Source organism: Phyllostomus hastatus, unplaced genomic scaffold (genome assembly GCF_019186645.2).
Source record: "Phyllostomus hastatus isolate PE091 unplaced genomic scaffold, TTU_PhHast_1.1 phas_contig_36, whole genome shotgun sequence".
In the NCBI taxonomy this organism is placed as follows: Eukaryota; Metazoa; Chordata; class Mammalia; order Chiroptera; family Phyllostomidae; genus Phyllostomus; species Phyllostomus hastatus.
The window spans coordinates 2,215,188-2,231,241 of NW_025333862.1; positions in this window are offsets into that span (position 1 = coordinate 2,215,188).

Here is a 16,054-nt window from a genome sequence, read left to right on the forward strand (position 1 = left end):
ATACAACAGGGCCCATAGAGGGATGCTTAGCAGCTTCTGAAATACACATGCACACAGTTACCCAGAGATGTACACAGAGTACTACACACTAGGGCATGAATAGAAGCATATACAGGGAAAGATTTCAGACCAGGCCTCCAATTTTCTCTCATTAAACTCAGAGATCTCTGGTCTGCTCCGTAGAGGAGAAGGAAGAAATAAGAACTCCAATGTATGTGTGCATACTCATGGACACACATCTAATGTTGTGCACTAGGTGAGTGTGTGTTCAGTGAACATTGACTCATCAAAAGGAAACATGGTGGAGAGGACTGAGCAGTGTCCCGGTCCCAACACTACCATTTGCTAATTCTGTGACCTTGGGCCTATCTAGTCTAAGCAAATGACAGGTCAGCTTCCTTAGGCAGTCCTTTCTCCTATTACTCATTCTCTAATTCCTCCAATCAGAATCATTGAAAAAAATTGGTTAAAATTCAAATATAGAGGATTCTTTAGAGAAAAAGAGGGTAAACAGATAAATGGCATTTCTGGTAATTCACTGATTTTTATATTCCAGACTTTTTTTTTCTTTCTGTCTTGGGCATGATAATTAAGCATCAAAGTTGGTTTTCAAGGCAATCACCTTGGTGGGCACATATTTATTACAACTGCAACCCTTGTTTGCTTCCAGCCATATTTAAGGAAATAGGTACCAATGCCAAAGCTATTTAGTGCAGTTTATTTATAGGCCTTCAAATCCATCTACCGAGTTTCAAATTTACCCCACTTCCTCCTCACCAGGGGCAACATTCTTATTTTCCACTTGTCAAGGGCAAAAATAATTGCTCTCATAGATCTCAGACCTAGATTTACTTATTCAAAATTGCAGTCCCCTCTATTAAAAAATTTGTGGAGAGTTCTCCAAAAGCTAAGCCAGACTTCTCTTGAGAAAGACCACCCAGTCATGCAGTCAAAGTATTCCTTCCTGACCATTAGCCAGGATACCTGAAACTGTCTCTCCCCAGCCCTAGGCTAGTCCCCCACCTCACCAGGCACTCTAGTAGGACTTGGGCCAGCTTCCAACTTCCTCTCCCCTTTCTAATTTAGACTGTTTATCTATCCAACCTCCCATTTTCACTTCCCTTTCCCCTAGTCCTGAGTCTATATTCCATGCAGGCTAGACTTACTTTAAGGTATATCTATGCAGTAAGAAAAAGGTGAGGCAGGTCCAGACTTAGATGGGAAGGCAGTCAGAGTTGGGACCATGAACTGAAGATCTATGAATTCTACCATTCCTGCATCTATAATAAGACCTCCTTCCAATATCCAGTCTAGTCTGGTATTTCTGTCTACTCACCCCCTGGGTCAGAGCATTAAAAGTAAAGCAACACAGCACAGTCAACTCCTTCCCAACCTCATACAAGATGGTAGAGAAGCAGCTATTGGTGAAAGACCCTCAAGAGGAAGATTCCTTTCATGGGTAGTAAACAACATCCCTCTTCAGGTGGAGATTCTGCCTACTCACCCATCCCTACCCCACCCCACCCTTACATGAAGCACATGGGCTCCATTTTGTGTAGAAATTGGTCTCTCATGAAAATAAGACTCCTGGTGATAGTCCTCTTATCTCAAAATCTCAGGGACACAAAGCCTTCTTTAGGATGTTGTTCAGAAAACCACCCTCAGGCCCAATTCTATAGCTACACAAGAAAAATGGTCAGATCAACAGCTTCATTTTCTACACATAGCTCTGGAAAACCCTTAACCATTTCCAGATGACACATTCATTCCTCAACAAAAGAAACATAACACCACTGAAGAGATTTAACAGACTGTATCTCTGAAGACAATTTTTAAAACATTTTGACCAATGATGATATCACTGGAACTAGAATGTGGTTATGCAAGGGGTCCACTTCAGAGTATCATTTACAGGGGTTATAGCTCAGTGGCAGAACATTTGACTACAGAGTAGCACTTACCTAGGTATAGGAGTTCTGGTTTCTTTGTTTAAAAGGGTTCATTTTACCACCTGTTGTTACACCTCCCATAAAACAGACTCCCATCAAATTCACAGAGCTCTTTATTGAATGAAGACTCAAAAACACAACCCTGACAAGTGATCATTAGGGATCTTTAATAATCAGGGCCTCTCTGAGTCTCCATAAATGTCCTTTTGGTATTTCAGGAGGAACCATTTCCACAAATCCTACACATTTAGAGTTAAGAGATATTTTTTGGGTACTAGGCATTAACCAAGAATTCTAAAATTCACATATGACCCAATTTCTATCTCAGGAGCTAATGTTTAAAGTTCTGGAAGCATCTGCTACCACAGCAGCAGCATGCTAGTGGAGAAAAAGCATATAAACCTGCATTACAATTCTGTCCCCACCATGTACTGTTTGACTTTCGAAAATTCATTTCTACAAGTCTCAGTCACCTCATCTATAAAATGGAAATAATAGTACCAACTTTTGCAAGATGGTTGTGAAGAATAATAGACACTAAAGAAGTAGAAGAAGAGGCTTTTTTAGATAGCCTGCCATGTGCTGGTCGCTGGTTTAGGAACTTTGCATGAATTTGAACATTCCAACCCAGTGTCTAGCACATAATATATAGTCAAAGTTGTTAGCTTTTTCTCCTTCTGAGAAGCAGCCTGACTGGTGGGTCTGGACCCTTTCCATACAAGAGTATACCCCATCATTTCTGACCCTCCTTCTTCCTGTTTGTGATTCCCATAAAGCCATCCTACCTTCTAGGGTATTTTTCAAAGGAAATATCTCTCAAAAATTATACATGTCCAGATCTGTGAATTAACCCTCACAAACAACGCATTCTTAGCTCCCCAGCAGCATCCACTGGCACTTTTTTCTGTTAACCTGTCTGTCTCCACTGTCCAGCCTACTCTCTGAAGGTACTCAGTGAATTATGCCTTTGTATTTCCTAGGGGCCATTTTACCCCTGAATCTTCCCTTAGCCCCAGGTGGGGAGCAGCACCCATTGTATGCCAATGGTAAGGACTTCTAACAGGACCATGACCTGCCCATGAAGGCAGAAAAGGGTCTCTTAAAGGGAGGAAAGTGAAGGAAGCCCTGTAGCCATAGTTTCAGGAATCAGTCATCTGGGGAAGGAAGAGTGTGTCTCTTGAGAAGTGAGTACTGGAGTTGGATTGTGAGAGGAAAGCAGGAAGGGAACTTAGACTAAGGTTTGGCAAACTATGGCCACGGGCCAAACCTGCCAACATGCATTTTTGTAAAGAAAGTTGTTTATGTTTTGTGTCTGGCTGGTTTCACACTACAGAACCTGGTGGTTGCAACAGAGACTATGGCCCACAAAGCCTAAAATATTTACTAGCTCTTTTACAGAAAAAGTCTGCCAACCTCTAGTTTAAACAGTATGGGGCTGGGGTAGCTGCTAGAATCTGCCACAAGAGCCAGGCCCCTTCTACCAAGATGGATATCCCAAATTAATGACCACCTCCCACTGCCATGACTGAGCCCCTGACTGGCTTCCCTCTGTAAGTAGCTCTGGGACATTTACTTATATCTTGAGGCGGGACAGTCAGGAAGGCCTTATTTCAGCCTCATTCCTTCTTTCAGTTCATTACCAGAATGGAAAAGATGAAAGTATCATTTACTCTATGGCATGTAAAACCTCAAAGAAGAATGAAGATGAGTGATTGTGGGCCAACATGAACTTGACATGTACTCACTGTGTGACTGGGCAAGTTATTTAACCTCACTGAACCTAATCCATAAAGTGGAGATAATACTTACTTTGCAAGGCTATTATAAATTAATAGGAATAGAACCTGAGTTCTAGAAACTAAAGATCACTGGTACGTAGGTAGTAAGTGTTCAGAAACAGAGAGATTTTTTATGTCTCACCTGTTCTGAGATTTTCATTCTTAGTCTGAAAATGGGTCTGAACCAGCCTAGGGAATCTGCTCCTTTCCATAAGGGACACTAGAGGAAGCAAACAACCTAGGATCTCTTGACTCGGGGATAGTTCCCCCAGGACACAACTGGCTACTTTCTAGTATATTGCAAGGGAAGATTGGAAAGGACAGATGGACACAGGTCCTTCCTGAGAAGAGTTACAATGAAGAAGGGAAAGAAGAAACCAACCTCAGAATATATGATTTTCATTGGCAAAATAAGGAAATGTGACTGTTTTACTCCCATCAGGGCAGCAAAGGTGAAGGCATGATTTGGAGTGGGGGCAATCTGCTCCCAACTGACACTCTCAGCTGCTTTCTCTGGTGTGTAGATGAAAGGATCTGAAACACAGAGAGTCACTATGTTCCAAGACACATAGGAAAGGGGACACTGGATCTTTTATCACTGAGAGAATTTCCACATTTGCAAGGATTCAGTCAGTACTTACATACAGCCCCATTTCTTACAAAAGTGCTATAGAGTTAATAACCTTGCCAAGCTTCAGTGTTCTCATACCTACATGAGAGGAATTGATAATATCTAGTTTGCAAGACTGATGTGAGGTTAATATGATAAATATAATCCTCACACTTAAAAGATTGTGTGGTACACAGTAAGTATTTAATGCAGTTATTTTTCAAGTGTCTTTGACAAGTTCATCACTCTCAAGTCTCACTATAATCCTTGTGAGGTAGTCACTATTATCACCACCAGCCCTTTTGGGTTAAGGAAGCCGCAATTCAGAGGTCATGTGACTGGCCCCAGGTCACACAACTTCTGTGTGGTTGAACTGGATGTAGACCTGGTTCTTCTGACTCCCAGGCCTGATGCAGATCCTGGCCTGCAGGATCCCTGTATGTTGTGGCTGCTAGTGAACAAATACACACAGGCAACAGAAGTCCTGTGGAGAAGAAGGGATGGCATGGCCACTCTCTGAGAGAGAGAGAGAGAGAGAGAGAGAGAGAGCAAGAGGGCCAAAGGCCCCCAGTCCCTGCCTGGACAAGCTTTTATTGCTTTTCTGGGTACTTTACATGGAGGGTAGTCCTCATTTACTATGCAGAGGTTCACTGCAGGGGACTACCTTTTACAGATAACAAAGGAAAGAATGCTGCTAATTACTTCAAAAAGAAGGATGTTGCAGACCAAGGGGCAAAGTGGTTGAACCAGCCACACGCCATACTTGAGGTTCAGGTCAGATTTTAGGAAGATGCAGTAAGCACTTGCTGCCTCAATTCAGGGTGAAGGCGTTTTAGCAAAAGCAAGTTTCATAGCAGTCTAGGCACAATGTGGGCCTGATTCCCCACGGGAAAACCTCTCCATGGACGTGATCCTTCATGCCACTCACTCCCCACTGGTTTTCCACATGAGTGCTGAGCTACCTTTCCACACCACGCAGAATGGTTCCCTACACAGACCCACTTGTTCACATATTGAGGGTTGGGGTCCTGAGGAGTCAGAGGGGGAACAGTGTTCCCTGGCTGATTCATGCTCTCCACAGAGAGACAGCTACAAGGAGGAGAGAGGAGACATGCTGGCCAGCACAAATGTCCCGACTTAAGTGTGCTTTCCCTCCTTACCACAGCCAGCCCTGTGGAGTCAACCTCAAGGGAAATGGTGAGTTAGACCCCTGCCCTTTTCTCATCCTCTGGTTTACATCTGTTTTTTCATCTCGACTCAATTCTCCCACAGGTCATTTCTGTCACCTGAGCTGAAATGAAATGCTTGCAGCTTAGTAAGGTACCAGCCAAGGGACTGAATATGAGGTTCCACCACAAAGATCCCCTTGGTGACTACAAGGAGGTCCTCTACTAGTGAGGACATCCACCCAGCACATATGTACACCTGCAGCTTCTAGTGGTCCCCAAGAGGCCAGTGGAGCCCCAGCCCATTCAGTGAGTCATTCAGTTCCCAAGCCCAGCAGTCAGGGAGCCCTTGAGCCCTTTGTCCTTGTCAGGATTCTGAGGAAATTCAAGGAACACCTAAATGAACTGAGTTCCCTTCTTAGCAGAAGACTAGGCAAAGGTGTAGGGGAAAGGTCAATCCCAAGCACACATCAGGTTTAAGCAGTGAACTGGACACAGCAGCCTCAAATGTGTTATTGTCACACAAGTGCAAGCTCAGAGTCCCTTCTCTCTCTCTCTCTCTCTCCATATATATATATATATATATATATATATATATATATATATATTTGATAATATTTTGATATATGATATATATATATATATATATATATATATATATATATATATATATATATCATAGGTGGGCACAGGTAACCAGGTTCTTGGTGATTGTAGACAAAGAAGTGAACCAAACACACAGAGTTTATAGCATAAAGAGAGAGAGCAGAGTTATTAAGCAATAGAACATGGGAGCGGGCCAACTCTGAGCAGAGATTGACCTCATGGCTGGAGGAATTCTATTCTTTATTTTTTAAGATTTTATTTATTTATTTTTAGAGAGGGAAGGGAGGGAGAAAGAGAGAGAGAGAGAGAGAAACATCAGTGTGCGGTTGCTGGGGGCCATGGCCTGCAACCCAGGCATGTGCCCTGACTGGGAGAATTCTATTCTTATAGGGTGGATGGAACCTTCTTGGCTAGTTTTCGGCAGACTTTTATTGCGCATGTACAAGTAGTTGCATTTCAAAGCTACTGTGCATGTGGTCTCCCATGATTTTTCTTGACTGGCCACTGGAGAAGGGGGTTGCACAATGTTAATTTATTATAATGCTATTATAATGAAGCAGTGGTCGTGTAGCACCTTCTGCACAGGTGCATTCATGAGTCACCATGATTCAGCACTTTTCCAGAAAGCAGGAACAACTGGTCTTTGTCTTGTACAGATGTCTTTTACCTTAGCCCTGGGACACCTCTGGAATTTCCTCCTTATATATATATATTCTATTATGGTCCTCAGTGCCTTCAAATGTTCTTGGCCTGACCCGGAAAGAAGAGATTATCATGTGAGTATCCCAGAGGGCTGGCCCAGGCACTTCTGTAAAGCAAAGCATTCCAACTTTGACACTGCTCCTGAGGTCAGGCCTGAGGGGACTCTCAGAGGTTCAGTGAGACCAAGGGTTAGCACCAAGAATGCTGTCTTCACATGCAACTCCATTTCTGTTGAGATCCCTTCCAGGTTTCCAAAGTTGATGGAAATGAGACTTGTCCAAAGCCCCCATTTAAGGAGTACATCAGGAAACTCACCCCTTACATATTTCAAATGAGATACATGGCTGTAGAATCTATTTTGTTAATATTGTAGGATCTCTTTGTTTCATATTGTTCACCAATGTCAGTCATTTGCAGAGCATGATAGTTTGGTTTACTTTGTTCAAGGCATCCATATCCCTTGATGCCTGAGTTGTCAATAAATAATTAGTTATACTTGCTTCTATGAGATCCTGGTCCCAGCCCCTCAGGCTCCTGTGAGGTCCTGTCCCCAACATTTCAGAGTCCTGCTTGGAAATCACAAAGTGAATCTTAGTCACAGATGCTGGATTGTGCCATATCCACCCACCTCTCCTAAGAAGAAGTTGGCACTTTCAGAGAACTCCTGGAATGAAAGTGAGGCAGGCCAGTAAACCAGAACAAGTGAAACAGGGAAACAGACAGCTGAACAAAATGGCTGAGCAATTTATAGCAAGATACAGAAGGTCACCTCCCTAGAGATAACATCTAAATTTCAGTTGTATTTCAGCCCCATCCCCAAAAGCAGCAAATCCAGGTAGACGAGGCCAGGACCAGCTGCAATGACTAACAACTCTGAAAAAGCACACCTGGAAAACTGATACTATTCTGCTGAAACGCTCCCCTAAGACCTCCCCTAAGATTCCCATGAGCAAGAGAGATAAAAGTTTCAAGAAAAAGGACCCAGTGGATGCACTTTCCCTCTGGGGAGCCTGTGCCATTTCCTTGCCCCGCAGCATGCATCTCCTAAACTATAAGGGACCTTTGAGACTTGACATCAGGGAAGCAATGGGCAGCAGTGGCTCATCCCAAGCTAATCCTTTGAACCTGTACCCAAGGTCCCCATTTGTCAGATTTTCCAGTGAACTAAGACAACCCAGTGTAGGCTCTCCTGTTGCTTCTTCTATGCTAGGCCCTTCCTTTTTTTACTGTTCCCAGCTTTAATAAATGTACCCTCAGTCACCTGGACTCATTTTGTGATATCTTTTCTACATGAAGTCAAGAATCCTCACCCTGGACTTCTGGCCATGATGGAGGCGTAGGTAGATACACTGTGCCTACTTGCACAAACAAAATAAGATCAACAACAATTTAGAAACAAAAAACAACCAGTACTGACAGAAAACTGAATGTATGGAAGTCCGACAACCAAGGAGTTAAAGTAGACATATTCATTCAGACTGGTAGGAGGGTAAGAGTTGGGCAGCCAGGTGGAGAAGCGTAGTGGCAAAGAGGTGGCTGGCAGACCCCAGGCACACAAGGCAGTAGCTGGCAGATCCAGCGAGGTGGCAGACTGTGGAGGGGCATGGCACACAAGGCGGCTGCCAGACCCGGTGGTCCCACATTCACATGCAGATAAACCAGGCAAAACTGGGGAGTGAGACAGACCATGCAACCCAGGGTCCCAGCGTGGGGAAATAAAGCCTCAAAACACCAATTGAAAACACCTGTGGGGGTTGAGGTACCAGGAGAAACTCCCAGCCTCACAAGAGAGTTTGTTGAAGAGACCCACAGGGTCCTAGAATGTACACAAACCCACCCACACAGGAATCAGCACCAGAAGGGCCCAAGTTGCTTGTGGGTAGCAGGGAAAGTGACTGAAATCTGGCAGAGAGGGGAAAAAAACCCAATTGTTCCCTCTCAGACACCTTCCCCACATACAGCATCACAACCCAGCCACTGGGCTGCCCCGCCCTGGTGAACATTTAAGGCTCTGCCCCTCATTACATAACAGGCATGTCAAGACAAAAAAAAAAAATGGCCCAAATGAAAGAAGAGATCAAAGATCCAGAAAAAATATAACTAAACGATGAAGAGATAGCCAACCTATCAGATGCACAGTTCAAAGCACCGGTGATCAGTATGCTCACAGAATTGGTTGAATTTGGTCACAAATTAGATGAAAAACTGAAGGCTACACTAAGTGAAATAAAGGAAAATGTACAAGGAACCAATAGTGATGGGAAGGAAACTGGGACTCAAATCAATGGAGTGGTCCAAAAGGAGGAAAGAAATATCCAATCAGAAAAGAATGAAGAAATAAGAATTCAAAAAATAAGGAGAGGCTTAGGAACCTCCAGGACATCTTTAAACGTTCCAACATCTGAATTATAGGGGGACCAGAAGGAGAAGAGGAAGAGCAACAAACTGAAAACTTATTTGAACAAATAATAAAAGAGAACTTCCCCAATCTGGCAAAGGAAATAGACTTCCAGGAAGTCCAGGAAGCTCAAAGAACCCCAAAGAAGTTGGACCCAAGGAGGAACACACCAAGGCACATTATAATTATGTTAGCCAAGGTAAAAATGAAGGAGAGAATCCTAGAAGCAGCAACAGGAAAGGGGAGAGTTACCTACAAAGGAGTTCCCACTAGACTATCAGCTGATTTCTCAAAAGAGGCCTTACAGGCAAGAAGGGGCTGGAAAAGAAGTATTCCAAGTCATGAAAGGCAAGGACCTGCATCCAAGATTGCTCTGTCCAGCAAAGCTTTCATTTAGAATGGAAGGGCAGATAAAGTGCTTCTCAGATAAGGTCAAGTTAAAGGAATTCATCATCACCCAGCCCTTATTATAGGAAATGTTAAAGTGACTTATCTAAGAAAAAGAAGATAAAAAACATGTATAGTGAAATGACAGCAAACTCACAATTATTAACAACCACGCCTAAAACAAAAACAAAAACAAACTAATCAAACAACTAGAACAAGAGCAGAACCACAGAAATGGAGATCATGTGGAGGGTTAGCAACAGGGGAATGGGAGGAGGAGAGAGGGGGAAAAGGTATGAAGAATAATTAGCATAGATGGTAGGTAGAAAATAGACAGGGGGAGGGCAAGAATAGTATGGGAAATGTAGAAGCTAAAGAACTTATAAGTATGACACATGGACATGAACTAAAGGGGGGAATGTGGGTGGGAGAGGGTGTGCAGGGTGGAGGGGAGTGGAGAGGGGGAAATGGGACAACTGTAATAGCATAATCAATAAAATATATTAAAAGTAAAGAATCCTCCTGGCTGGTGTAGCTCAGTGGATTGAGCGCGGCCTGCAAACCAAAGCATTGCAGGTTCAATTCCCAGTCAGGGCACACGCCTAGGTTGCAGGCCATGGCCCCCAGCAACCGCACATTGATGTTTCTCTCTCTCTCTCTCTCTCTCTCTCTCTCTCTCTCTCTCTCTCTCTCTCTCTCTCTCTCTCTCTCTCTCTCTCTCTCTCTCTCCCTCCCTCCCTTCCCTCTCTAAAAAATAAAAAATTAAAAAAAAAGAATCCTCACCCTATCAGCTGGCCCTAAGGCAGACCTACTCAGGGCCAGGTCCCCTGTCTGGTAACAAAAGGAGATGCAAACGTCTAGCATTTTCCCTTGAACTTATTAAAAATGCAGACACTCAGATCTAACTCCACACCCACAGATTCAGAATCTGCCTTTCAATAAGATCTCCAGGCAATTTGTATGCACTTTAAAGTTTTAAAAGCTTGGTCTACCTCCAAAATTCATACTTCATTGAAGTATGAACTATATTTATCCACTTGCCTTTGGAAACGTAATAACCTGTGGTTCTGCTCTGAGTAAAGACAGTGGATAAGACACAGAGGCCAGGAGAACTAGTAAGATAACCAATGATAGCATTTTTTCTCACTTCTCTTTTACTTCCTTTTCTTCCTTCCCTTCTTCCACCCTAATCCCTTCCCATCCTCTTCCTCTTCCTCCCCCATCTTTCTCATCCCCTCTGTCAGTTTTACTGTGCTAGGATGACTGAGTTGTACATGCCAAATAATCCAAAAGTACAGGGTTCTCACTGGTCAATCAGAAAACACCAGCAGAGGCCAAGCCTTTACTACACCTTCTATTAAAAAGTTGCCCATTGTAAAGAGTCAAAAGATAAACAGGACAACTCATGAAGGAAACATTGATGATGGGGACCAGGAAGGAATCAGCCCTTCCAGTCATTCCCAAAGACAGCCTCCTGCCTGAGTTTTCATACCTTCCCCCTCCCTGCCTCTACATCAGCTACACTCAATACCTGGTCCAAGGACTGGAGCCAGTCTGTGATTTGTGTTTGCCAGTGCAGGATGAAATAAGTAGTATAACTGAAAAGAAAACAAACTTAGAAACTTTTACAGCAATCCAACAGAACAATTTTGTTTGATATAATCATAAAAAATTAGGACTTGTATTTTGTAAGCTCCTTTTAATTTCATTTTCTTAGGAGTTTGCTTTTATTGTATTCTAAAAAGGTATAGCTTCTCAAAGGATTGGAAACTTAAAAAAGAAAAACAGTCTCTTCAACAGAGAAGTCTGAGAAATAGAGTGAAGGAATAAAATGGAGTCACTACAGTCAGGTTGCTCAATTACTCAAATGAAGTAGGCTGAAACAGGAGGCAATCATTCTATTCCCATTTTAACAACCTTGGAACTTAAACTTTTGAACTCTCCAGTCCTGCATTAATGCCTGGACATACATCAAACCTCCAAATAACTCTAATTACCTCCTAAAGGATTCACATATCCAGACCACCTGACATCCATCATCCAGACCAACTGATCTAGCCAATACCCATCCAGGACCAATCCTACAGCTAAGGATGAAGGACTGACTATTCTCAACAATGCACTTTTTACTATACGAACCCAACTTTTTAAATCTTCTTTGGAACACTTCTGGGTTTTCACATACCTGTGTTCCTATTTGCAAACTCTAAGACTCTTGAATAAATCTGTATCATTTTTTTGTAAAGAAGCTGTCAGACTCCTTTTGAGAGTGTTTGACAGGTCCTATATTAACAAACACACACACACACCACTGGCCTGGCCTCTCAGGCACTTTGCTTTCTCCTAGAGTTTTTCCCCACCATCAGTTCTATCTGCACAGTTGAAAACACCCCTTTGCCTCAGTTTAGAAGAGAATGGGCTGGAATTTTTCAAAATGAACAATTAGTAAGAAAACTGAAATAAAAGACAATCCGCATAAAGAACATGGGGAAAGTAGAGCTTTCAAAGGAGACCCATGCCCTTTAGCCCAGATGCTTTCAGGATAGCAAGCCCAGAAGTTCTCAAAGCAGAAACCAACTTCTGTCCCTAGAGGACAAGGATGGGCAGAGACATAATAAGGGTCATCTCTGAGGGAGAATGGGATTTTCAGAGTTCTGCAGGGACAGACCTTGCAGACACTGAGGAAGGGTGCCACAACGCCCTGCCTAATGCTGTGCCGCTGGCCACAGGACTGCCCATGAGCTCTACACAGTCTCAAAACTTTATGAAAGGCTTTTTTTCTCTCCAAGTTAGAGCTTAATGAAAACTCTTTTTCAGCAGGAGTAACTTGGCTTTGTCTCCTCTAGGAACCTGGGTTCTATAGGGTCACATCACCTACAGGATAAGAAGAGAGGAAAGAACTCCATAACTGGGTTGAGAAATGAGAGGCAGCTTAGGCCTGTGGTTAAGTGAGAAACAGGGCAGCTAGGACTTCTAGCTGGTGGCTGCTCTCTGGTGCCCATTTTGGGTAGTCAAGGGCCTAACATACCAAGCTGCACTGTGGTCCACTCCATTCATTGGAAAACTTCATTCTAAGATATCATTGATACTCATCCTTGTCTTGTATATGGCTATACAATTTAGATGCAAACAATAAAAATGGAACATGTCTCTTTTCCTAACTGGGCAGATTTCACATATTGGATTTCTTTCATTTCCAGATTTTTATTTTAGATTTGGCTAAGAAATAGGACCTTCTACATTTTTATTTAAATGAGCATCTACTAAACAGTTCTGTGTCCTTCATCTTTGTATCTACTATGATGATAGTAACTATAGACAAGATTCACATGATGGGAAAAAAACCCGGATTTTTCTTACAATATTGGAAAACTTTGTGCACACATGTTCCTATCTCCTTCAGCACTGCTGGAAGAAGGTACTGTTTGTCAGCAAGTCTGCTTGTTCAGCAGCCATCACTTGCTGTGCCTTTGCTCAGACGGATCCTTCTCCTAAGCCCTTTGAAAAAACAGTCTTATATTGGTTTCCAGAATTCTTTCCCATGTGAGTTACAGATCAACAGTGACAATTACTTTTATTGTCAGTATCATGATCACTGTCATCACCACTCTGAGCTCCTGCCCTCACAGGGCTTATACATGCAAGATGCTCTATAAATTTTTAAAGCATTAGTGTGCACAAGATGGGAAGCCAGCAAATGTCTGGTGAGTTAGTGATGGAATGAATGAGTGTCCAGCTCTCCCCTCTCTATAAAGCACAATCCTGGCTTTGTTTCTATTTTATGTAGCCTTCCTTCAACTCTCTGGGAAGGTGCCTTTGCCTGAAAACCAGAGTCCTATGGGCTATTTCACTGAGCTCACTGTCTCTTCTCTCCTTAGTTTCTTTCTCCCCAGTTATATGCTTCAAGCCACTGGTACATCAAAGATTTTATCTCCTCTATCTATACCCAACAGGGCCAGGGAGAGAATGAGGCAAGAGAGGCACCTTAGGCACAAAATTTAAGGAGGCATCATCTTCAGGGCCATGTATGTATAAGAGAACAATGTATGTGTAAGAGTGCCAACCCACACAGGCAGACACTGCCTCAAACCCAGTCTTCCTGCCACCTCACAGCACTGCTGCCTATGCTGGCTAGCAAGGGATGGGGGTGCACTTGAGCTCCCCACCAAGGGCAGCAAGCTTTGGGATTGGCCAGTCCCTGGTGGCATGGTAAGAGCTGGCAGATCATGCAAGTAGCTGGCCCACTCTATGGGAACCGTATAGGTGAAGGCGGTCAGTAAAACAGGGCTTAGGTGGGGTCCTTCCTGCGCTCTCAGCGTCCATCATTTAACACTGTCTTGAAGTGGTGCCTAGAGGCTCACTCATTCTGCCCTCTTCCCTCATCCTTGGCTCTTAAAAAGCCTGCTAAGTGACCCTCCTTTCCGCCTAGGGCTCTGCCTCTGCCTCCTTCCCTGCCCACTCTCTTTTTTCCTCAAACATCCCATATTTTTGTCCCTTCATTATCTCTCCCCCTGGGAGAAACCTGGCCCCATTCTGCCATCAGGCCAGTCCAAGGAGAGAGCAAGTGTGAGTGGGCAGAGATAGGGCATCACATGCACATGGCACAATTTTCACACCCACCCAAATTCCGTCCAGCTCTAAATCTCTGCACCAAACAGCTCTAGTGGTTCATATGGGCTCAGGCAGCTCTTTTGCCACAGTTAACACCTGCTCTCCACTCCAGCCCCAAGCAAAAGTGGGCTAATGGTGCTTGGACCTTTTGGTATGGCAGATGGAGCTACTGTACCTGTCCAGACTTCCAAAAGGGCCTCCAGGAACCTGGGAAGCAACCCCACTGCAAGCTGCTCTCTTAATTAAAAATGTGGGAGAGGCTCCTTTGAACTCACCAGCTAATTTACTCAAGTGCAAAACCACCCCCCCACACACACCGCCGCCACCAGCTGGGTAATTACTGTAGTCTGAACCAGTGATTAGCAGTGGGGGGAAATCTACCACCACAGACTTAACCCTTCTTGCACCTTCCTTGGTCCATTTTCTCTGTTGTCCATTGTCATACACTCTGAAGTTTTTCCCTTTGGGAAGGTGGGATATTCTCTAATTCTCCCTGACCTCCTCCTCCCTGTTCCTCAGCTTCCCTGAAATTCCCCTTAAGGAAAAGGGAAGGAAAGATTGAGGTCCATTTCCTGCACCAATGGACCACTCCATACAGTTGTGCAAGGAGGTAGTGTGACTGCCCACTATCGCCCACCAAGCAACGAAACATCTGTATTTCCAGCATTTCCACAGCCTCCTAGTCCAGGGCCTGACACTTCAGATTCATTTGTCCCACTTCAACACACTCTTGGGTAATCCTGTCCCTGGTGATATAAGAGGACAGGAATGGAGGCCTGATCCCTGCCTCACAGAGCTCCAAGCCTGGGAGGAGAGAGTAGGAGCAGGGGCTGCTCACACCTCAAATGGCTTTACCTGCATCTACCCAGCTCCCCTCTCTTCCCTCTCTCTGACCATTTAGTAGCAATAGTTAATATTGTTTGAGTGTGGACTATGCACCAGACCCACTCTGTACCCTCATATGTGCTGCTATTGCCTCGCTGATTATGATTACTGGGTTGCATATCCTGTCTTCTCATCAAAACTGCAGACTCCTTAAGGGCAGAGGTTATGCCTTTTCTGTGTTTCTCCAGCACCTGACTCATAAGTAGATGCTCAATAAATATCTGACATATGAGTGATGGAGTCATCATGGCAACAGAGTTATCATGTTTGCCTTCTGTTTTCCTCTCTGCCCCAGAGCCAGGTGGCTTCTATCAGAACTCCTACTCTGTCCCTTTCTCTCCAGAGATTTCCTTTCTACCTCAGTCAGAACCATCACAACAGCTGCTCCCCAGGCTTCTCTGACTCGTCTCTCTCCCTCAAACAGGTGCAAGCTATCTTCCCACCAGCCAGTGAGCCCCAGCTTAAAATGGGCAACTACCTCCTCCCTCCAAGCAGTGCTGCTCAGAGTTTCCCTTGGCCCCACCAGCTTCAGAATCACCTGGAGTAGAGAGCTTGTTTCTGGGACCCCTCCCAGCCCCACTAAACTAGAATCTCTGAGAATCCAAGTATTCCTCAAGGTTGAGAGCCACTGGTCTCCAGAAAAAAAAAATCCTAATACTTAACCCAGTATTCAAGGCCTCTAGAATCTTGACTCCCAACCACCCTCTCCATTCTTCCACTTCAGACCTAAAGGAGTCCTCCCCAAGGTCTTTAATTGTCCCTGCAGCTCACTTGGGCCTTCCCACTGCCAAGCTTTACACACTCATATCTCCTCTCATCCTCAGAACACAACCCCAACCATTTTCTCAGCCTATCCAAATCATGCCCATCCTCAAAGTGCAGTTCTTTTAAGGAAGTGTCTCCTGCCCACATCCATACAGATCCATTCCTTGCACCCTCCAGCAACACAGACAGCCTGTGTT